This window comes from Hordeum vulgare, chromosome 3H, assembly GCF_904849725.1.
Source record: "Hordeum vulgare subsp. vulgare chromosome 3H, MorexV3_pseudomolecules_assembly, whole genome shotgun sequence".
Classification (NCBI taxonomy): Eukaryota; Viridiplantae; Streptophyta; class Magnoliopsida; order Poales; family Poaceae; genus Hordeum; species Hordeum vulgare.
This window is the reverse complement of record NC_058520.1, coordinates 374,127,947-374,153,452: the sequence shown is the minus strand read 5'-3', so window position 1 is coordinate 374,153,452 and position 25,506 is coordinate 374,127,947. Positions and strand designations below refer to the sequence as shown.

At 41.6% G+C, this 25,506-nt stretch overlaps 1 pseudogene; it reads right to left on the bottom strand.

Annotated features, from left to right (window-relative positions):
* Window positions 1–504: 504 nt before the first annotated feature.
* On the bottom strand, window positions 505–1,409 carry LOC123439979 (annotated as a pseudogene).
* Window positions 1,410–25,506: the final 24,097 nt, after the last annotated feature.

The window sequence follows — 25,506 nt, the reverse complement described above, 5'->3', positions numbered from 1 at the left end:
TTGTCTCGACGCAGGAGCTTAGCTCTGACATAATTGCTTCATGAGGGGCAGACCTGGCTATTTCCTCGTTGAGGTCAGGCAAGCCGCCAACGGGAGGTTGGTCTAGGGGAAAGTCACCCTCGTTAGGCGCTTTGGCCATGACGAGAACGTCGAGATCCGCCCTTTGCGGGATTGGATTAGTTTGCTCGTTGAAATGCCATAAAGGTGAACCAACATCCGTGATACGAAAACCAAAATAAGAATGAGGAAGAAAAATATATCGTGATGTAAGTAAATGATCATGGGGCATCTGTTTTTTAGGACTCACAATTTCCTGCACTGTGCGTGTAGTGATTTGAGAATTCGGCAACTTCGCCTACTAAAAGATCAGTTACAAGAGCACAATGCTTTTTGTGGCTTCCTGCTCGGCAGAGAAGCCATGCTGCCGGGGTGGTCCTGTCACCCGAAGAAGTTCTCTTTGTCTTCAAGATTTTATTCCTCAATCCACTTATTCGTTCCCTTCTTTCATATACCTCCCCACCAATAGATAGATACAAATGGGAATAACCGAACCACGTCTACAAAATGCCAGTACCATGCAGTTGCTTCAAAGCCAATGTGATGCTTCTTGGTCAGATGACCAAGATATTGCCGAATACCACATACGATCAAGAAAAGAGTACCTATAATCACATGAAAACCATGAAAGCGAGTTGCTAAGAAAAAGGTAGAACCATAAATACTAGCCGAAATAGTGGAGGGTGCTTGGTAATATTCCATTCCTTGAAAGCCAGTGGATACTAGAGCCAGTGAAACAGTTGCTACTAAAGCGTAAACTACTCATTTTTCCTTCCCCGCGAGTATAGCATGATGAACCCAAGTTACGGTAGTTCCGGATGAAGGGAGAACATGGGTATTAAGAAGAGGGATTTCCCAAGGATCTAAAACCCCAATCCATTTTGGGGGCCAAATACCTCCGATCTCTATCGTAGGTGCCAAAGAAGAATGAGAAGAAGCCCAAAAAAGCAAAGGAGCATAACCTCCGAGACTATGAAGAGAATAGAACCATATCAAGGTCCTAATTGTACAACTTTTGTATGATGCCCTTCCAGCGTGGATTCACGTAGAACATCCCGCCACCATACGAACATGGTATAAAGGAGAAATATTAGGCCCAAACTGAGAAGTGTTGCACCCCCTTGAAATGAGTGCATGTACATCACACCTCCTACGGTGGTTGCCAAAGCTCCGAGTGAACCCGAATTAGGCCATGGACTTGGATCTACCAAATGATAAGAATGCCTCTAAGATTCAATCATAAACCACTTTGCCCCGGTTGTATGTAAACCCCCCTTCACCCCCATCCCCTAAAGTGGTAAAGAAGGAGGCTCTTTTTTGTCTCATTAGGACAAACAAATAGGAAGGGATAGTTCTTTTATTGCATTGGTAGAATTCAAACTTCTATCAAAAGATCTCTCTATTATTTAGAGAAAAGAGTTGGTGTGGGTTCTACCAACGAAACGAATCAGTTTTGGATTGAAAAACATAACATTGCACAATGATCCGATTCCAGCCTATCAAAAGCCAATTTGTTTATTTAGAACTTCAATCCACACTAGAGCACTGAACATTTGTTTAATCTCCTAAAGTGGTGTTGCTACCTCAATTTGTCCATGCGTGGATTCGCTGGCTCTGTTTGAAGCTTCGAACCTGTATTGAGCTTTCTTCCTTCGTATCGTATTTCAGCGGATCGAGTAGTTCCGATTGCAGTCTCAGGGCTTTCAATTACTACTACTTATGAGGTTTTTCGTTCTATTGAAATCCTACGTCGAGCCGATGTTTCATTGATCGATACCGGGAACATCCATCACATCAACTATTTAACTTTTTTTATGCATTTTCAGAATTCCATGCCAAAAAAGAAAGAGTCCAGGTCGGTTTTGAATCAATCATTTCTAAGTCCCACGGGCGATGAGTCACTTGACAATGATAGACTGATGGATGGCTTCTATACCAAAGGTTGGCTTCTCTCTAATTGTATCGGAACTTGGCTTGCCTGCTTGTGCGATGGACGACGACTCTAGGTCGGTATGGATAGTCTTTTCTAATGCAATCAAAACACTTTACGTTGTACCGTGTAGATCCTCTCTTCTTGGCCGGAAAGGAGTAATTTGGAATCGTGTATCTGCTTGACCCCTTTCTTTCCATGTGCAGATCTACTTCGGCGTGCAATCCCTCTTGCTCTCCTCATCCAATAGGACGAATTTAGATCCTCGGCATGATGGTTGATAGCAAGCCTTGTGGGTAGAGTTTCGACTCGTCCTTTTCTTCTGTTGAGCTAAGCTAGAAGAACTCGTTTAAAGCCATCGGTTCCAACGGACGGACGGGGCTAAAGTTGGTATTCCAAGTATCATCTACATGGACGTTCACCTCATGTGAACAAGGAAAACGGGCACTTGAATATCATATGTAGTAGGAAGAAAGATAAGCTTTTCTGCCAGGCGGTGAAAATTGAGAAATGACATTTGCTTTTCTTCCTCGAGAATTCCTGTGTCCGAGCTAGTAAATAAGAAGAAAAATGCATACCTTCTAAATCCCACTGAACCATTATGTCCTTCCCTCCAGCAGCCTTTCCTTTTTAGATTACTCACAAACTAGAATGTGAGGGTGCTACTCAACTTCTCCAAAAGAGCCCTACTGAGTACAACTTCTCATAATCCTGACGGACCCAAAGCCGTTTTCAAAGCATAATCGTTATGCGGTCCCGTTGACCAAGACAAACCTAAGGGTCAATTTTCGTACTAGTTCAGTCCCACCTGTCAAAATAGATAGTCATTTTCATTAGCTTGTGTAAGGTTTAGGTCATAAGGCATCTTTCATGGTGAATTTTACGATATGTACGATCTAGCTCCAGTTTCCGTACACGATCATGCTTTTCTTCCAGGCGCATGTGTCCTCGGTGGCCGACAAAGACCTATGCTTCTTGCTTCTACTATTGGTACACACTTCGACTTGAGCTTCTCCCTTTCATGGATAGAATATCGTAGATAGAATAATACATGCTTAATTAAGGCTTCAATGGCCTACTTACCTCTCGGCTATCAAAAGGGCATATATCCTTCTACAGAGTACGGGTAAGCCAATATTAATGTTAGTTTTGAGCCACGATCATGCAACCATGTCCTCTTGTCGATGAAGGCTTTCAGCCCTCGTATTATCCAGGAATTCTTGAGGTCGAACAGCGACTGTCTCTCTTCCAAAGTGTGATGATCTTCTAAAGTGGGCTAAACAAAAGATCATGCCGAGGGGCATACTCGGTATAATCAATGTGTCAATGGTATCTATTTCATGGAAATCACCCACACACACTATGAGCTAAGAACCATGCAAAAATGTTGTTTTCAGCCGCAGCAGCAGCTCATACTTCAAACACAACTTCTGTATCCGTGGGATCGCTTCATTAATTTGACTAAAGTCATCCTTCTTCTTTCCCAGCTGCCGGAATAAGTTTATCATTCAAAAGTAACAAGTCCATCTTCTTCATGAAGACTTTCCTCCACTGTTGCCCTATTAGAGCTATCTGTTATTGGGAGAGGGCACGTAATGAATCACACTATAGAAGCACAAGTTTTAGGTAGGCCAAAGCATAACCTCAAACCGAAGGGGCGGAAAGGATTCGGGATAACCAGGCCTAGCAAAAGCTCCATCTCTTGCTTGTTGTCTACCGATTTTGGTTAGTGAGTGCCCCTGCGTGCTGTTTGGCAAGTTTCTCTTTTCGATAGACTGTTTTTGGTCATTTGACGCAACTCGTGCTCTTGTTCTTTATGTAAGATATTGTTCATTCTTGCACTTGAGAAGGGCGAAGCCTTCATGGTCGGTACCGGTATCTATTTGGGGCGGGCCCAGAGATAAAATCTGCCTTAGATGCAAGGGAGGGTTGGGTCCGCTGATATAGAATACCGATCGGCGCTACCCGCCTCACTAACCACTAGAATAATTGATTCGATTTATTGAGTGTGGAAATCCTAGGGATCCTTGGTAGGATGGTAAGTCACTTGTGCTACATAGAAAAACAACTTTTTATAATACAAGCTAGAGGGACAAGCGGATCCGCACAGCCCTGGGTGTCGAGTCCAGGCTGACAATAATACTTCGCCTCTGCGATTGCATATACAGAACATGTCGATTGAGTTGCCATGGCTATGCATGGGTGACTTCAACGAAACAAACCCTCCGTGCAAGTGAACATTTCAGTGTCACAGAGCGTGCGGAATGGCGGATGGCGGCATTTAGGGAAGCCATTGATGATTGCTCGTTACAGGATTTGAGCTGGCATAGCCTTAGCAATTGTGGTTCGAATCTATCCGATCTTTTACTACTCTCACTACAAAGCTTCGCTTGGTCCTGATAGGCTCTGACTTCTTCCTCATGCCACCTGCACGCAAGCCTATTTCAGCGGATCAAGAAACGCAATAGATCAGTCTCTAAACAAAAACTAGCCGCTAGTAAACTAGCGTTAGGTACACAATACCATCAAATGAGAGGACTTACACCGAGTATGAAGCTGAACAAGCTGCCAAAGCAGAGGCGGCAGATACCAAGTCTTTACAAAAGGCAATAGTGGAGTAATTTTGTATGATATTTTATTTTTTAGATTGCCTGCTTTATTTGCTTGCACCTAGAAACTACTTATCAGTTGGCGGTAAAGCGTATTCTGAGCAAGTTGTTTTGTCAGGATCCGCTTCCCTAGAGTCCATGTAACCACAACCTTCTTTGCCTCCTTCCTTGCATTGGTGACCTAGCCAAAACACCTATTCCAGCAACTGGTTCTAATTGCGCCTGAATTTAAGGAGCTTGTTCTAGTGGCGCACACCGATTGAAGGAAACACTTGTCCTTGTGAATAAAGATGCTCGTTGAAGGAATGTGGATTCCTTCATTTCTATGCGCTCAAGGTAAACCAAACCTACGGGACAAGGGGTCACAGGAACGAATAATGCTATATTGAAGAATTCCTATAGCCTCTCCATCCCCAACTGCAGCATCAAAGGATCTAAGCAAAGGGATACATAGCGAGACCTCTTTCAGCTTATAATGGATGAATGAGGAGCAATTAACAAAGTTAACAAGCCCTGCCCTATAGGGGATGGTGCCAACTGTGGGTTGCCTAGAGTATGGCAGATGTTGTTATCTTAATTAGGGTGAACTTGCAAGATACTATACTCACTTAAGTAAAGATCGAGTTCGAAAGGGTTCATATTTCAGTAGTGGGGGAAGTGGGCATTCTTCTCTGAAGGCTCCTGGGTTTTCTTTTCTCATGCTTCTAGGGCTGAAGCCTCATACTTATCTTTCTGTCGGGGCAGATCGAAGGTGGACGTTTCAGTGCATTGACCTAAGAATAAAGACCCCTGGCCGGGGGAGCTGCATTCACTTTTCTAAAAATGAGCCAGTCTTTCCCTGTCGTAATAGTACCCACGTGTAGTTCCTTCTCTTTTCTGATAGCCGAATATGGGGGCAGGGAATTCTTCTTTGGTTAGAGCGGTGCAGCAATGGATCCGGATCACCCACCTGTGGGGCTTTTTACATTGACTTGGGAAGTCAAATAGATAGCAATGGGAGCAGGAATGAGTGCCTTGATTGGATAGGGTCAGTAAAAATCTTATAGTAGTATCGGCGAGATGAGCTTACATGTCACATATATAGAAATGATGCAGCAGGGAGTGAGAAAATGGTTGTGCAAATGACCTTTACTAGAGGAAAATAGTACCTAACGTCTGCCCTTGTTGAATGATGATCTTTTCCATTCACCAATCTGGCAAAGGAAGTCATTCTTAATATATTTGAGGTAAAAAGGCTAGCTTGTGGTACTTGGGGCCAAGAGAAGGAAAACCTTTATCGAAGCAAGACCGTGATGAGGCAGGGAATTCTTTTGAAGAAACACTGTCTTTAGGGGAAAAGCGATATTGACCTCTTCCTTTTTATAGAGTACTTTCTAGATATATATCTAGCCAGCGTTTCCAAATCTACAGCTACAAGTTGGGCTCTTCTCTTCGCGGAATAGTTCGTTTCAAGCTCCTATGCATCCTTTTTATTGCAAGTACAAGACCAAATCTTGTTTTGCTTACGTGTTGTAGCTACCGGGTCTGAAGGAGGCTGATCGTGAATCAATTCCATCTGTTAGGGTAGGCAAGTTGCGGTGAAAGAGAGTCCATCTTTCTCTTAAAGTTTTCTTTTGTGAAGAAAGTATGGCTGCCGAAAGCTCTAGGGGAGGCTCGCTCCTCCTACATCGAACTCTTCTTTTCTTTTCTTTTTGATTCAACAAATGCAAGTTCGTCTTCGTCTGATTTGTCAATGGGAAAACGAAATCATGGGTGGAGGAAGAGGTTGTGATCGATAAAGGGGATGATGATGACTTCCATCTTTCTATGGATTTTCTCTCATTATAAATCGAAAGATCAGGTCAAAGCCTTCCAAACCATCCACTGGATTTTCATGTTCGTAAGGGAGGAATATGTGTGTCTTGTATAAAAATAAAGGACTTTCGATTTAGCGTTGTCATTTTCATGAGTTTTTAGATAATCCAGTTTTATGTGAGATTACTTTCATATTTACTGAATCACTTGAATCAGTTAAAGGAGACGAGGCTTCTGGCCCAGCCACACGGGCTGTAGAGGAGAGTTTTGACTGTGGGAGAGGCAGGTCCAGGTAACGGGGAGAATCCGCTAGGCTGAGGTTGAGTGGCTCACTTCCTTGAGAATATATAATCTATAACTAAAAAATGAGAATTGTTGACCCATATGATCTCAGGCTCATAAAGAGGATGAAACTGAGAATTTCATTCACACTTTGAAATTGAGCTCGTCAGTGATCTTTTCCAAGGTGTCTAGAGAAACCTACTTTGAACATGACATTCGTACCCAAGGAAAGTTTTGGCAGGCATTACTGTGATCTTGAAGCCCTTACTAGGAGCTAGTCGATACGGCTCACTACTAAAGAAGGTTCTGGCATGCTTCGACTTAGCCCTCTGATCCGCTAATTCATCTCTTGATCTAGTATTCCGCAAAGGAGGTGGATAGGGTCAGCCTTTTCTTCATGGATATGTTGATCTATCAAACCTATCTATAGTGGAATACTAGATTCTTTGTTACTTCCTGGATTATCCCTATGTTTGTTGTTTCTAGGTCCTGCCTTCTTTCTTATCTGACATACCTCATCCCGAACACTGTTGGTTTCCTATCTCTTACCTGGTTCATTCCGGATCCACCCATCTATCTAACCTTTGAGATTCCCCACTTATCCCATCTATATGACCTTTAATGGGAGTTTCGTCACCAACTTTCCCCATCAACACGCATCTATATCTTCCCAGCTTCTATCACTGGATGAACTTGATTCGAGTTTGCTCTAGGGCAGAGCTTCTCTATACTTGATTTTATTGATTCTTTGCATTGGTTTCCTTTCTTCTTAGCAGCATAGCAACATTGCCTTCGGGTTGGCAACCGTCTTCTCCAATCTAAAAGTAAAGGTAATTTCTCATCTCATTTAAACAATCCTATGGGACATTCTTCTTGGAAAGGAGTAAGAAATAAGCCTATATCATGTTTTCCATCTCCGCTTCATCGATCTATCTTCTCTATCAGTTGAATACTTGACTTCATGGATTATGGTAATAGTTTACCATAAGAGAAAAGGAAGCGTTTCCTACTCGGTCTTACCTACTATATAGATGTGGCAAGACCTCCTATTCAACCATCCGGCCGGGTATCTCTTTCTTCTAAGAACAAGAAGAACATCCACCCACCATCTTTGATGATAACAGCATTGCCATAGCCAGAACAGAGAAGAGAATCAAGAACAAGAATAACATATCATGACCTGCAGGATAGAGCACTGGTTTAAGTTTCCCAGGATTCACACATATCTTTTATCCTGGCTGCTGACCAACATAGCCCTTCGGCGAATAACAAGATCAATCTACAATCTACTCTGAATTGATTAGATAGAGGCATATCCATCTTGATCCTAATCTAGAGTATCATCCAGTCTGCTATCATCTATCTACTTTATCTATCTTTTCAGGAATCTTGCTAGGGTATGCTACTGGATCGTTTCTCTTCCCTTGCAATCTAGTTGAACCTCCCTTGATCTGAGCTGTATTGGATAAGTGTTGTAGTAAGCCCATCTGTTTCATACAGTCTAGTATCGTCTATAAACTTGATCTTTCTTCGGGGTGGCTACTTTCCTGAGCATCTTTCCCCTATATAGAAAAGAATAGTGTGGTTCACCGTTGCTATCCCTCGGTCTCCCCAATCAAGGGCTTATAGCAACCTCTATCAACAAAACTATCCGAACACCTATTGCTTGCTTTAGCTCCAACTACTGCTAGCTTTAGCTGCAACTATCTTCCGACTCTCTACTTGTTCGTTGCCCGACGCGACTCTGCCTCTGCCTGCCTGGCACTAAAGCATCTATAGATTGAGGAAAAGCCTATGTACCATCATCCGTCCTCTAAGGTTTGCCTTCTTCCTCTAAGGTTTCCCCTCTAAGGAGGGTCGCATGGTTAATGTGGGAAATGGTTTCCATAATATGCCTAAATGGTGTGAGTTGCTTCCTGCATTCTTCCTGTTTGCTTCCAGGATTCATTCCTACGCCTATCTCAAGATCTAGGAAATGCTTAGTAAGGTATCACCGACATTTACTGATTCTTGTTGTCCCTATATACCTGTAATGATCGCTCTGGCTTTGGGTCGTATGATCTTCGGGATGCAGAATAGGGGATCGCTTGACCAGCTCCGTATCAACGAATCTTCTCTGTTCTTATTTTGACCTATTGTATTATTTCCTAGGAGGAATACAATGATCTTCTGTTCTTTCCAATGACAAACAGGAAGTTAGGTTGAAAATGTAATTCCGTGTTGGTAACTTAATTTGGTTCTGGGAGGCCGAAGCTACCGATCAAGCTCCATTTTATAGATTTTATAGCTCAGCCCTCTTTCTAACAATTCATCACTGATTTCCCCGATATTTGCCTCGGAAAGGGGAAACAAGATATCGATTGAATTTACCCGCGCCATCACCACTTTTGAAAGAGAAAATAAATGTTCAGCTGACCCAAATTCTGATCGGAAAAAAACTTATGGATTGAATGATTTCGACAAGAGAAATCGACTCGGAACCAAGGGGAACAAGACGAGATTCCGTCTTCACTTATCGATTCCAAAATGAATCGAATTCGTGAACTTTATAAAGATAATACTCCTCTTCCTTACGGCTCCCCTGTGCCTAGTGATTTCTCGTGCTCGATTCATCCCATTCTAGTATATCTACTCGGCTATCCTTAGAAAAGTCAAAAGATAAGGAGCTCAACCTGTGGAAATCCTACTACCATCGGCTGTCACATTTCTACCTCCTGAGCTTGCGTTGGTTTTTCCCTTGAAGAGGAAAGGGTGATGCACAATAGTGGCAGTAAGTATTTCCCTCAGTTTGAGAACCAAGGTATCAATCCAGTAGGAGTATCAAGGCAAGACTCCAAAGTACCTGTGCAAAAACACCAAACTTGCACCCAACGCTACAAAGGGGTTGTCAATCCCTTCATGGTTAACTGCAAGGTGAGATCTGAAGGCGGAAAGTGCAACAAAGTGAAAGTGTAGACCTGAAAATATGATGTGAAGTAGACCCGGGGGCCATAGTGATCACTAGAGGCTTCTCTCATGATAGCAAATATTACGGTGGGTGAACAAATTACTGTCGAGCAATTGATAGAACCGCGCAAAGTCATGACGATATCTAAGGTAATGATCATACATATAGACATCACGTCCGAGACAAGTAGACCGATACTTTCTGCATCTACTACTATTACTCCACACATCGACCACTATCCAGCATGCATCTAGTGTATTGAGTTCATAACAAACGGAGTAACGCCTTAAGCAAGATGACATGATGTAGAGGGATAAATTCATGCAATAGATATAAATCCCATATTTTTACCCTTGATGGCAACAACACGATGCGTGCCTTGCTACCCCTTCTGTCACTGGGTGAGGTCACCGCACGGTATGAACCCAAAACCAAGCACTTCTCCCATTGCAAGAATCATAGATCAAGTTGGCCAAACAAAACCCACAACTCGAAGAGAATTACAAGGATATGAAATCATGCATATAAGAGATCAGAGGAAACTCAAATAAGATTCATAGATAATCTGATCATAAATCCACAATTCATCGGATCTCGACAAACACACCGCAAAAGAGGATTACATCGGATAGATCTCCATGAAGATCATGGAGAAATTTGTATTGAAGATCCAAGAGAGAGAAGAATCCATCTAGCTACTAGCTATGGACCCGAAGGTCTGTAGTGAACTACTCACGCATCATCGGGGAGGCAATGGTGTTGATGAAGAAGCCCTCTGTGTCTGAATCCCCCCTCCGGCAGGGAACCAGAACATGCCCCAGATGGGATCTTGCGGAGATAGAAGCTTGCGGCGGCGGAAAAGTATTTTTGTGGCTCACTCTCGTGGTTTCAGATTTTTCAGGGATTTATAGGCGGAAGAAGTAGGGCAAAGGAGCCATGGGGGGGGCACAAGCCTGCTAGCCCCCCCCAGGTTGCGGCTAGGGGGCTTGTGGCCTCCCCCGGGAGCCTTTTCCTTGGTTCTCAAGCTTCCTGCGTATCTTCTGTTCCGGAAAAAATCTTTTCGAAGGTTTTATTCCGTTTGGACTCTGTTTGATATTCTCCTTTGAAAAAGGTAAAAACATGGAAAAACAGGAACTGGCACTTGGCACTGAGTTAATAAGTTAGTTCCAAAAAAGATATAAAATGCATACAAAACATCCAAAGTTTGACAAGATAATAGCATGGAACCATCAAAAAATATAGATACGTTGGAGACGTATCAAGCATCCCCAAGCTTAACTCCTGCTCATCCTCGAGTAGGGAAGTGATAAAGACTAAATTTTCGATGTGGAATGCTACCTAACATATTTGTCCTTTGTAACTTCTTTCATGTGGCATGAATGTTCAGATCCGTAAGATTCAAGACAATAGTTTGTTATTTACATGAAAACAATAATACTTCAAGCAAACTAGCAAGGTAATCATGTACTTTTGAAATAACAAGGCCAAAGAAAGTTATCCCTACGAAATCATATAGTCTTGCTATGCTCCATCATCCCCACACAACAAATTTAAATCATGCACAACCCCGGTATTGGCCAAGTAATTGTTTTCGCACTCTTACTTTCTCAAACCTTTTTCAATTCTCACGCAATACATGAGCGTGAGCCATGGGTATAGCACTATAGGTGGAATAGAGTGTGGTGGAGGTTGTGAGGAAAATAGGAGGAGATGGTCACACTGACTCGGCGTATCAATGGGCTATGGAGATGCCCATCAATAGATATCAATGTGAATGAGTAGGGATTACCATGCAACAGATGCACTAGAGCTATAAGTGTTTGAAAGCTCAAAAGGAGAACTAGTGGGTGTGCATCCAACTTGCTTGCTCACGAAGACCTAGGGAAATTTTGAGGAAGCCCATCATTGGAATATACGAGCCAAGTTATATAATGAAGATTCCCACTAGTACATGGAAGTGTCAAAACAATAGACTCTCAATCATGAAGAACATGGTGCTATTATGAAGCACAAGTGTGGAAGAAGATAGTAGCATTGTCCCTTCTCTCTTTTTCTCTCATTTTTTTGTTTGGGCTCATTGGCCTCTTCTCATCATTTTTTTGGTGGGCATCTTTGGCCTTTTTTTATTTCCTCACATGGGACAATGCTCTAATAATAATGATCATCACACTTTTATTTACTCACAACTCAACACTTAGAGCAATGATGATTCTATAGGAAATGCCTCCGGTAGTGTACCGAGATGTGCAATGATCTAGCTTAGCGTATGACGTTGAAAAATCTAGCTAGCTATCTTACGATCACGCAATGGCAATATGAAAGTGACGGCACATGTCATGAGACGGAACGGTGGGAGTTGCATGGCAATATATCTCAGAATGGCTATGAAAAGGCCATGATAGGTAGGTATGGTGGCTGTTTTGAGGAAGGTACATGGTGGTTTTGTGCACCGGTGAAAGTTGTGCGGCACTAGAGAGGCTAGCAACAGTGGAAAGTGAAAGTGCATCTATACCATGGACTCACATTAGTCATGAAGAACTCATATACTTATTGTGAAAGTTTTATTAGTAATCGAAACAAAGTGCTAAATGCATACTCCTAGGGGAAGGGTTGGTAGGTGTTAACCATCGTGCGATCCTGACCGCAACACAAAGGATGACAATCAATAAATCAATTATTCTCCGACTTCCTAACATAGCGATTCACCATACGTCCATGTTACTGGAATCACTAACTTCAACACAAGTATTTCTAGATTCACAACACCCTACTAACATAACTCTAATATTACCATATCCATGTCTCAAAACTAATTGAGAGGAATCAAACTTCTCTTTACTAATCAATGCACAAGAATATGGAAGTTTCATTATATCCTCTTTGGATGCCTATCATATTTCGGACTACTTTCATAGCACAAGCCAACTACCAAGTTACTCAAAGAGAGCACTCTCAAAAATATATAAGTGAAGATCGAGAGTTATTATTTCTCCAAAATATGACACCGTTGTGCTCTAAAAAGATCTAAGTGAAGCACTTAGAGCAAAGTTATCTAGCTCAAAACATATAAGTGAAGCACATGCGAGCTAAAATTGCCTAACTCAAAAGATATAAGCGAAGCTCAATGAGCATTCTAGCAAATTCACGATGAGTGCATGTCTCTCTCAAAAGGTGTGAAGCAAGGATGATTGTGACACAACAAAAAGAAAATACTCCTATAATACACGACGCTCCAAGCAAAACACATATCATGTGGTGAATAAAAATATAGCTCCAAGTAACGCTATCGATGGATTGAAGACGAAAGAGGGGATGCCTTCCCGGGGCATCCCCAAGCTTGGGCTTTTTGGTGTCCTTGACTTTGGCTTTGGATGACTTGGCCGTCCCCAAGCTTAAGCTCTTTCCACTCTTTATCCCATTGTCCATGAAAACATCACCAAAAACTTGAAAACTTCACAACACAAAACTTAAACAGAAACTCGTGATATCATTAGCACAAGAAAACAAACCACCACCTCTTTAGGTACCGTAGCAAACTTGATTTCTAGTTATATTGGTGTTATATTACTGTATTCTCACTTTTCCATGGCTAGTACCCCCCCCCCCGATACTATCCATAGTTTCATCAAAATAAGCAATCAACACAACAAAAACATAATATGTCAAAAACAGACGAGTCTGTAGCAATCTATATACTTCGTATACTTCTGGTATCTCAAAAATTCTGAAAAATTACGAAATTTGGGAAATTGGCATATCAACCAGCACCAAAAATAATCAACTCAAAATCTCTTTATGGATAAGAATGAAAAATAATTTCGTGAGCGAAAAGTTTCTGTCTTTTTCAGCAAGATCGAACAACCATTACCAAAACTAGTCATAAAGGTTTTACTTGGCACAAACACAAAAAGAAACACAAAAAAAAATCATAACAGAATTATGATGGTGTGGACACAACAAAATAGAAAGAAAAAGGCAAATATATATTCATTGGGTTGCCTCCGAACAAGCGCTATTGTTTAACGCCCTTAGCTAGGCATAAGGCGATAGAATCACGTATCGTCGTCTTTGGTGCTCAAACCATAAGTAGCCCTCATCATGGATTCATAAGGCAATATTATTTTCTTTCTAGGAAAATGTTCCATGCCCTTCTTTAATGAAAATTGAAATCTAATATTCCCTTCCTTCATATCGATGACAGCACCAATAGTCCTTAGGAAAGGTCTACCACGAATGATAGGACATGTCAGATTGCAATCAATATCAAGCACAATGAAATCCACGGGTACATAGTTCCTATTTGCAATAATAAGAAACATCATTGATCCTTCCCATGGGTTTCTTAACAGTAGAATCCGCAAGATGCAAATTAAGAGATCACTCATCAATCTCATTGAAGCCTAGAACATCACATAAAGAATTTGGAATAGCAGAAACACTAGCACCCAAATCACACAAAGCATTGCATTCATAGTTTTTTATCTTGATTTTGATAGTAGGTTCCCACTCATCATGAAGTTTTCTAGGGATAGAAACTTCAAACTCAAGTTTCTCTTCAAGAGATTTCATCATAGCATCGACGATATGATCGGTAAAGGCCTTGTTTTGGCTATAAGCGTGTGGAGAGTTTAGCATGGATTGCATCAAGGAAATACATTCAATCAAAGAGCAACTATCATAATTGAATTCCTTGAAATCAAAGTAGTAATTTCATTACTACTCAAAGTTTTGATATCCTCTACTCCACATTCAATGCTTTTAGCATCAAGATAGATAGACTCCGAACCATTGGGGTGTTTCTCAACCAAAGTGGATTCATATCCAGCCCCATCATCATTAGGTTTGACATTAGAAAACAAGGATTCAATGGGAGTCACACCAAGCACTTTAAGATCTTCGTGATTCTCATCACGAGAACACGCCTTTTTAAGCCATTCATGTCTAGCACGAATTTGGGCGGTTCTTTCTTTACTCTCATTCATGGAAACACGCATAGCTTTCAAAGTTTCATCCATATTCATCTTGGGAGGAGCACAACTCACTTTCAAAGCATCAATATCAAGAGACATTCTATCAACGGTCCTAGCCAAGTCATCTATTTTGAGTAGTTTTTCTTCTATGGACGCATTGAAAATCTTTTGCGAGTTGATAAACTCTTTAATATTACTCTCTAAATCAGAGGGTAATTTATTTTAATTTCCATGAGAATTGTTGTAGGAATTGCCAAAGTTATTAGTGGGATTACTAGGAAAAGGCCTAGGAATATAGTTACCTCTAAAAGCATTGTTGTGGCCAAAATTATTCCTACCAACAAAACTAACATCCAAGCTCTCGTTGCTACTCTCAATCAAGGAAGACAAAGGCATATAATTTGGATCTAAAGGAGCACCTTTACTAGCAAACAATTTCATTAACTCATCCATCTTAGCACTCAACGAGTTAATTTCTTCTATAGCATGCACTTTTTTACTAGTAGGTGACCTTTCGGTGTGCCATTGGGAATAGTTTGTCATGATATTGTCTAGGAGTTTTGTGGCTTCTCCTAATGTGATTTCCATGAAAGTTCCACCGGAAGCGGAATCCAAGATATTTTAGAAGCAAAATTCAAACCATCATAGAAGATTTGTATAATCGTCCAAAGACTCAAGCCATGAGCGGGACAATTTCTAATCATCAATTTCATTCTCTCCCAAGATTGTGCAACATGTTCATGATCTAGTTGCTTAAAATTCATGATATCATTACGGAGAGTGATCATCTTAGCTGGTGGAAAATACTTGGATATATAAGCATCTTTGCACTTGTTCCAAGAATCAATACTATTTTTGGGCAAAGATGAAAACCAAGTTTCTGCTCGATCTCGCAGTGAGAAAAGAAATAGCTTCAATTTAATCACATCATTATCCACATCTTTCTTCTTTTGCATATCGCATAACTCAATGAAGGTATTAAGATGGGATGCGGAATCTTCGCTAGGAAGGCCGGAGAATTGCTCTTTCATAACAAGATTCGGCAAAGCAGCATTGATTTCATATGATTCTGCACTAGTGGCGGGAGCAATCGGAGTACTAATAAAATCATTATTATTAGTATTCGAGAAGTCACAAAGTTTGGTGTTTTCATTCATGGTGACTTCAGCAAGCAAGACAAGCACACAAGCGAACAGAAAGCAAGCGAAAGAAAAGGACGAACGAAAAAGGCAAATATTTTTGTAAATTTTTGTTTTTCATAAGTGGGGGAGAGGAAAATGAGAGGAAAAAAGTAAATGCAAGAGATGAGTTCGCGACAGTTACTTGGATAAGCTTCACTTAGAACAGTCCCCGGTGCCAGAAATTGACACGTAGGAGGAAGACTCTTCTTGACTTGATGCTCCCCGGCAACAATGCCAGAAATTCTTCTTGCTACCTCTTGAGCTTGCGTTGGTTTTTCCCTTAAAGAGGAAAGGGTGATGCAGCACAGTAGCAATAAGTATTTCCCTCAGTTTGAGAACCAAGGTATCAATCCAGTAGGAGTATCAAGGCAAGACTCCAAATTACCTGCGCAAAATACCAAACTTGCACCCAACGCTACAAAGGGTTGTCAATCCCTTCACGGTTAACTGCAAGGTGAGATCTGAAGGCGGAAAGTGCAACAAAGTGAAAGTGTAGAGCTGAAAATATGATGTGAAGTAGACCCGGGGGCCATAGTGTTCACTAGAGGCTTCTCTCATGATAGCAAATATTACGGTGGGTGAACAAATTACTGTCGAGCAATTGATAGAACCGCGCAAAGTCATGACGATATCTAAGGCAATGATCATACATATAGGCATCACGTCCGAGACAAGTAGACCGATACTTTCTGCATCTACTACCATTACTCCACACATCGACCGCTATCCAGCATGCATCTAGTGTATTGAGTTCATAACAAACAGAGTAACGCCTTAAGCAAGATGACATGATGTAGAGGGATAAATTCAGGCAATAGATATAAACCCCATCTTTTTACCCTTGATGGCAACAACACGATGCATGCCTCTCTACCCCTTCTGTTATTAGGTGAGGTCACCGCATGGTATGAACCCAAAACCAAGCACTTCTCCCATTGCAAGAATCATAGATCAAGTTGGCCAAACAAAACCCACAACTCGAAGAGAATTACAAGGATATGAAATCATGCATATAAGAGATCAGAGGAAACTCAAATAAGATTCATAGATAATCTGATCATAAATCCACAATTCACCGGATCTCGACAAACACACCACAAAAGAGGATTACATCGGATAGATCTCCATGAAGATCATGGAGAACTTTGTATTGAAGATCCAAGAGAGAGAAGAAGCCATCTAGCTACTAGCAATGGACCCGAAGGTCTGTGGTGAACTACTCACGTATCATCGGAGAGGCAATGGTGTTGATGAATAAGCCCTCCGTGTCCGAATCCCCCCTCCGGCAGGGCACCAGAACGTGCCCTAGATGGGATCTTGCGGAGACAGAAGCTTGCGGCGGCGGAAAAGTATTTTCGTGGCTCTCTCTCGTGGTTTCAGATTTTTTGGGGATTTATAGGCGGAAGAAGTAGGGCAAAGAAGCCATGGGGGGCCCACAAGCATGGTAGGGGCCCCCCTAGGCAGTGGCTAGGGGGCTTGTGGCCTCCCCCGGGAGCCTTTGCCTTAGTTCTCAAGCTTCCTGCGTATCTTCTGTTTCGGAAAAATCTTTTTGGAGGTTTTATTCCGTTTGGACTCTGTTTGATATTCTCCTGTGAAAAAGGTCAAAAACACGGAAAAACAGGAACTGGCACTTGGCACTGAGTTAATAAGTTAGTCCCAAAAAAGATATAAAATGCATACAAAACATCCAAAGTTTGACAAGATAATAGCATGAACCATCAAAAATTATAGATACATTGGAGACGTATCACACATTCGTTCCCACTTACCGCAAGGATGGATCAAGTATCTGGTGATTCTTTTCAAGGTTAGATGCTTTTTGGGCTTATTTTCTCAAAAATCTTCATTTTGATCAAAAAAACCCGGGGTTAGGCGAATGCGCGCGTACTCTTGATCTGGCTCCTCCATGTAAATTTCCTCATCCAACTCCCCATTAAGGAAAGTCGTCTACCCATGTGATGAACGAGAAGACCGTGCGAGGCAGCCCGTGATAGTAGTACTCGAATGGTGGTAAATCTAGCCACAGGTGAGTAAGTATCAAAGAAATGCCTACTTTTGGTGCTATGCAGATGGAGGACTTTTGGGCCTGGCATTACGAGAAATCAGGACAGTTCTCTGTCCGTTCTGCTTACCGGATGTTGATAAAAACGAAGCAGCGACGGGGTTCCCGTGGATCGACTATGCAATAGACCACTCGGGTAGTGTTGCCATAGGCGACACGTAGAGCCCGCACTGTCAGATGGGAGAGCACCAACGGCCTTTGGACGATGTCAGGAATGGGGGAGCTTGAAGGATCGGGAAGAGAAACATCTGAGCCACCGTCAGACTCATCACCGTCGGAGCCGGCGTTGTCAGGTGCGTGAATAGCATGGGATCAGTCCATCATGGCCCGCAGCTTCACTTGACTTCAGTTCAGCTCAGCATACTAGGGAGACCTCGGGGAATATGAAGTAGTGACATATGACCCAATCGCGACAAAGCCTTGTGCTGCAACAACTGTGGCTAGGGATAAGAGTTCCTCGGCTGCTACTTCCAATAACTAAGCTCGCGTAAAAGTATTAGTTAGCGGGTCTTGGTTGAATAGTGGATCTTGGTTGAGAAAATCATAGATAGAGATTGATCTGTTTGCTCTCCGCTTAGTGGTTTCTTACTCGTTCTCCTCATCTGTATAGATGGTCGCACGCTTCAACTATAATCCAAACCATAGTAGAACGGGGGCTCAAAAGGAAACTTCAGAGCTGGAATATATAATCTCAAGTAGTACACTTAGCCCTTCGGCCTTATTTCAACTTGAACATGAATTTGCAGCACATTTTGGGGTTATTATATTAACATAAGCATTGAACACTGACGGCTAGCCCATACATGCAAACACAAGAAATCAAACCAAACAAAGACACTTAGCATAGGAGTAGATCGGAATCAAACTAAGACAAAGAACACCTGACATGAAAACAAATGTCTCCAGACACTTATTGAATTTAAGCCAACCTTACAAAACTAAAAAGAGTCTACGGACTCTTCTATTCTAGCGAGATGCTAGACGAATAAAGAGCACTTGCTGCTCCACCAGCAGCGCTTCCTGCCTCTCCTCCAAACCCTCTACGCGCTCTCTGGTAGCGCGAATGCACGCTTCTTTTTTTTGCAGGATCCATTGTTCTAACACTTCTCAACTGGTTGTTTAGCACTCTACGGTGCCCTTCAATCTCATTTTTCATTTGCTCCGTTTTCGTAGCAATCGCAGAAAGCCTGTTTGCGGTTGCAGCATGCATAGCAATGCGTGCTAGTACTCAATTTCTTTGTGATGAAGTGAAGATATCTATATACCATTTGCTATACGCCCGTGCCTCTTCTGAAAAGGGGAAAACGCGTTTTTTGCTCTCTCTTTTTTCCACGAGAGGCACGGTTTTGCTTCCGCGAGAGGCAGGTTTTGCCTTCGTGAGAGGCACGACCCGTGCCTCTCGGAAAGGGAAAAAAGCGTGTTTTCTGTTTTTTCTATCGCGTGAGGCACGGTTTTTTCGTCCATTTTTTCTTCCGAGTTTTTCATGAAAAAAAAAGTTCGTCAAAACCTATCAACATGGGATCTAGTTTTGAAGATCTCGACGTGAGAAAGACAACGATGAAAACGGTTCGAGATTTGAACGCACGGTTTAGGAGATAAAATGTTTTGAAAATACGGATCTACGAAAAAAGGGAAAACTCCCAGGTTGCGACAAGTGGCACGCATGCGCCACTTGTAACAACCTGTGATGGTGGAAGTAATCATTGGAAGGTGTATTCGCTAACTAGTGATTTCGTAAGATCACTGCCCGTCCTTGCGTGTTGTCCACGTAGGAAAACCGTGTACGTCTTTCTAAACGAAGCCGTATTAGGGCTACGCATCGAGCTGAAGAACGATCATTAGCGGGGGAACCGGTTTTTCGGTTTTGGAAAACATTTAGAAGGTTCCGTGAATCGGTTTTTTCCTTTTTTTTATTCTTTTCTATTTTTTCTTTTCTGTTTCTTTTTCAAAAAATGAGTTTGATATTCAAAAAATTGCTTTGGAATTTTTGAATTTTTTTTCTTGATTTTAAAAACATATTCTGTATTTTCCAAAACTTGATCTCGGTTTCAAAATTTGTTTTTAAGATTCAAATATGTTCTCATTTTCAAAAAAAAATCTTAAGATTCAAAAATGGTTGTTTCTCAAAAAAATTGTTCGCGCTTTCACATTTGTTTGAGTTTTAAAAAAAATCTACTTTTCATAATTATTTTCTCAAGATTCAAAAAATGTTTGCGCTTTCAAATTTGTTCATGTTTTTCAAAAATTGTTCTCGGTTTCAAAATTTGTTCTAAAATTCAAAAAAAATTTATTGCTTTAAAAATTTCTTCGCGCTTTCAAAAAATTTCTCCTTTTCAAAATTTTGTTCTCAAGATTCAAAAAACTTTCGTGCTTTAAAAAATTGTTCGTGCTTCCAAATTTGTTCACTTTTTTTAAATTGTTCCCTGTTTCTAATTTTGTTCTCAAAATTTCAAAAATGTTCGTACTTTAAAAATTTATTCAGTTTTCAAATTTGTTCGGGTTTTTTCAAAATATTATTCTCAAGATTTAAAAAATGGCCATGCTTTAAAATATTGTTCATGCTTTCAAATTTGTTCATGCTTTTTTTATAATTGCTCTTAAAATTGGTAAAATGTTTTTGCTTCAAATGAAAAGAGAAATAGAAAAACTAAAGAAAAAACGAAACCAAAAAAACAAAGGAAAAAGGTAACAAAAAAACCGGGTCGGCCTAGTCGGGCGCCCCCTCTGCAGCGTAGGGGCTCCTTGACGCAATGAGCGGTAGGTAGGAGCTCCCGTCCTCACGTTGGAGGTTGGGGGCCCTCGCAACACCGATCGTAATTATTGTCAATCGGATTTGCCTAAAAAAGTTATTATCAATCGGGTTAGATTTTGCCCCGGCCAGAGGCATCAACTTTTGTGAGGCATGAACCTCAGGACGTGAACCAAACAACCCCTTTGACCTTCGCGGGAATCAAAGATGTCGAGCAAATAATGAGAGAGGTGGGGTTGAAGCAAGAAGATCTCGACGACGTGATTTTCATCGAGCAAGATGCGCCTCTTGACAAGCCCATATGGATCGCGCTCGTCAAGGTTAATACCATCAAAACCTACAGCCTGGCATGGTTCTACCACAACACGAGGTCGGCCTGGGACGTTGCACAGAAAGCAAAGTCCAAACGTATGGAGGACAATTTATAAACTGTCCAATTCTCTTGTTTGGGGAATTGGGAGAAGGTGATGAATAAAGGTCCATGGAATTTTAGGGGAGATGTTGTGATTCTCGTACCTTATGACGGGATCTCAAAACTGTCAATTGTCAAGCTGAAAATGATAGACATATGGATCCAAATTCACGATGTCCCTGCTCTATATGCCCATCTTGTTAGAGCATCTCCAATAGCGCCAAAGTGCTCCGCGCTTTAAATGATTCGTTTTTTGGGCGTCGAACAGCTCCAACAGAGGCTGTAAAATTGTGCGTGCGCTGAAAAGTTTTGGGCAAGTGCTGAAAACGTTGTCTCGCGCACTATATTTAAGGCGTCGGCCTGCGCGCGCTTCACAATTTGTACTGTGTGCTTTTCACACACATGTTTTTGTGCATCTGCTAAAGAAACATTGGTCCCTGCACAATCAAAATGTTATAGTGGCGTGGCTGTTGGAGATGCTCTTACTCTGCTTGCAGCCAAGGTTGGGGAAGTGATGTTCACCAAAACCTGCAGCCATGACTTTGTTGGGAACTTTTTATCATGTTTGGGTTTGAATCAGTGTGCTAAAAACCTCTGAAGAATGTTGTATCAATGATCAGAGATGGGGAGAGGTAGATTTATAGGATCAAATATGAGAAACTCCCTGATTTGCGTGCTATTTGTGGAATGTTGGGACATTTGTTCAAGGAACATGGGATCGGGATCCACCCTCCGTCGTTCTTGGTTTTCAAGGATATCCAGGCAAGCTGGGACATACGTTCTGTGCGTGGCCCTGAAGAGGGTCGTGGTCGTCGTGGAGGGCGCAGAGGAGGCCGTTATGAAGGTCAGTCAGGTGATGGCGCTGAGTTGGACAAAAACAAGTTCTCTAATTTTTCGCAAGAATGGATATCGTTACAAGTACATGTACTGAAAAGATGAGTATATGGAATTGTCTTACACTCGCCACAAGCTACATCAGAGTTACATCAGTATAATACATAATCAATCATCATGAAGAAGAGCAGGGTCCGTCTACAGGCGAAAACAAATGATAAAAGAACGACATCCATCCTTGCTATCCCAGGCTACCGGCCTGGAACCCATCCTAGATCGACGGAGAAGAAAGAAGAAGAAACTCCAATGAACAATCACCGCGCTCATGTCTTAATATCCTTTACCTGTACCCGCAACCGGTGTTGTAGTAATACGTGAGCCACAGGGGACTCAGCAATCTCATTTCCAAAGATATCAAGACTAGCAAGGCTTAATGGGTGAGGTATGGTTAAGTGGTGATGCTGCAACAAGCGACTACGCATTTATATGAGGTGGCTAACTTACGAGTACAAGAATAAGAGGGGGGAATGATCTACACATAACGGACGTGATCTAATAATGATCAAATGAATAATTTTGGACACCTACTTACGTCAAACATAACCCCACCGTGTCCTCGATCGGAGAAAGAGCTTACGAAAGAGACAGTCACGGTTACGCACTTAGTTGGCATATTTTTAATTAAGTTTACTTCAAGTTATCTAGAACCGGATGCTAATCAAAGTTTCCACGTTGCCACATAACTGTGGGCACGGCTTTCCGAAAGATTTAACCCTGCAGGGGTGCTCCAACTACTCCATCACAAACTACCACACGTTCTGACGGAATGACCTCGCTCAGGGAAAACCCATGATCTCTTCGGATTCCTATTAGAAAACCTCAACCTCGAGATAGCTCAAAGCATCCTTAGAATCCCTCGCACAAGACACTCGAGAAAGGTAAAACAAGTCCAGCAAGGCCGCCCCGCGTGTCGACGATCCCGATAGGAGCCGCGTATCTCGTTCTCAGGACACGACGGATGAGCACTAAGTACAGTGGCTGGATAGACATCCCCCGAGTTGCCCCGGGTGGCCCTGCAAGTAGCTCTGTTTTGGACCAGCACCATCAGCACTGACCCTCCCTATATTATGTTGAATTACTCCTCGGGCTCATGACGCCCTATGTTTTTTTAGTATTAACATTATTATTATGTTGGACAAATATAGTACCAATGTTGGGCCTTGCTGGACGAGCTTTATCCTAAAACGAGAATCTAGGGGGTCCCCGTAACAACCCCAAGCATGTTAGGAGCGCTCATTTATGGAATAACACTGGTAGCCGAAACTAAGGGGGCAAAGGTGGAACAAAACACCAGGCTAGAAGGTCGAGCCTTCCACCTTTTACCAAGTATATAGGTGCATTAAATTAAATAGCAATTAATATGGTGGTACAACAAGGAACCTATGTTATCACATGGAAGCAAACTGCACCTGCAACTAGCAACGCTATCACATGGTTAAACAAGCGTAATATAGCCAATCAGTGGTTTGCTAGGTTATGAACAGGTTGAAGGTTTTCATGGCAATGTTGAGATGCTGATATTTAACAGGTGGTAGGCAACGAGACATAGCGATAGAAACGAAACAACTAGCATGGCAATGATAGTAATGGTATCTATGGAAATGGTCATCTTGCCTGAGATCCCGCTTGGAAGAAGAATGACTCCGTGAAGCAGACGAACCGACGTAGTCGAACGGATCCTCACACTCCGAAGCGGTCGAAACTCTATCGAGACAAAGCAAACCAGAAACAAGAATCAACACACGATATTCACCACGGCACATGCACAATCGATAACACCTTCATACAATTGTAACCAGTACATACCCAAAATAATATCCAAACCTTGTGACTTCAATATGATCAAATCTGTAGAAAACTCATGCTTCCCAATAGACGAGTTTTACTGATGACAACCAACACCTGCTATCATCTCAGCTCCTGGGGAACTCACTCTAATAGGTATATTAAGGGTTTTGGTTGCCAATAATAGATGAGAAATAGATATAATAAGTCTAAAGGAATATAGATATTCTACCCATATGCATAGTATGATCAAGGTAATATATATGAGGCAACAAGACACCATAACAAATAACACCAACAGACATAAAAATAATCAAACATATCTATATATATAGTCAAATAATTCCGATAAGATCCTAATTTAACAAACAAGCTAAATAACAATCAAGCAATCAACCTAGTACTGTTATACCACAAAGCGGGCATAATCAGATACGCTAACACGATAATATCGCAATAAAAACAAGATACTAGAGTGATTATCTAATGAAAGAGTAATAAAAACAAGATACTAGAGTGGTTATCTAATGAAAGAGTAATAAAAACAAGATACTAGAGTGGTTATCTAATGAAAGAGTAAGATGTAGACAAAGTTTATAGAATAATTTTTCACTCCTATGGCTTTTCTAATCCATTTTCTAGGGCCACGACCTACAGTCAACGCATTGCTTTGATGCCATCTGTAACAACCAAATCACGAAGGATTGAGTCTCTGTGCTTTACTGTGCTATTTCCTGGATCGACTCGCTAGCACACACAGTATAGATGAATACCAGAATAGCAAGTGCATCATTTATTACAATGTTGATCCAAAATTTATAAAATATAACAATCTGCATAGCACTTAGCTAGTTTTATTCTATCAAACGGCGAAAAAGTAGCAGAATAATAACGATGAGTCCCATCATAGGCCACTGGCGATGTTGAGTGAAGAATCGCGACCCTAACAGTACCTTACTCCTCGTCAGAATGTCCTGCAACATGATACATTGCGGTCATACAGGTCAATACTTTGAATGTATTAGCAAGTTACACATGAAGAATAATATAGCTGACCTACATGTACATGCATAGTATAACAAAGGAAGGCTCGTGGTAATTTTGCAGAAAAGCTGATCTTATCCTCATAACTACCCAATAGTCAAGTTTTAATTTATTTGCTGCAATTAACTCCCATATGGTTGAATTGACACCTCCAATTCCAACCTATTACCATTATTAAATTTCCCACCAAATTTTATTAAGTGTCTCGTTTGTCAAGATCATCCAACAACTGTAATGGCCTAGCTGCTTAAAATTGTCTATAACCGGGGACACAGCTAATCATGATTAGTTTGTACACTCTGCAGAGGTTAGTACGTTGGACCCACTGGACCCAACCCGAAGATTGAGACGAAGTCTTTCAGAAGCAGTCACCTAGTCCCACAGGAGGCCCATGCCAACTATCATAGCTACATCTGCTGGCACATCAGGGTAAGGTTTCCACAACCGATCAACTAAGCCAGAGCCCATATAACTAGTGGTCGCACAAGTAAGCTACTAGTCACTAAGTCTGTTTGATCTTTTTGAACCTGAGCGGCATGCCACTTACATTCAGAGGGTTCAAACCATGATATTCTTGAAACCACCCAGCAATACCATATCCGCCCAGAGGTGTATTATATCCTTAATTACTACTCCGTTTATTTCGTAGTAATCCTCACATAAACTCAATGAATACAGGAACCAATTCCCGTCTACATAGCATAGCAAAACTATAAATACCACGATCTTCAATGATGAGGGGGTATAGCTCAATAGCATAGCATAATAAATATATTCCTATACATGCATA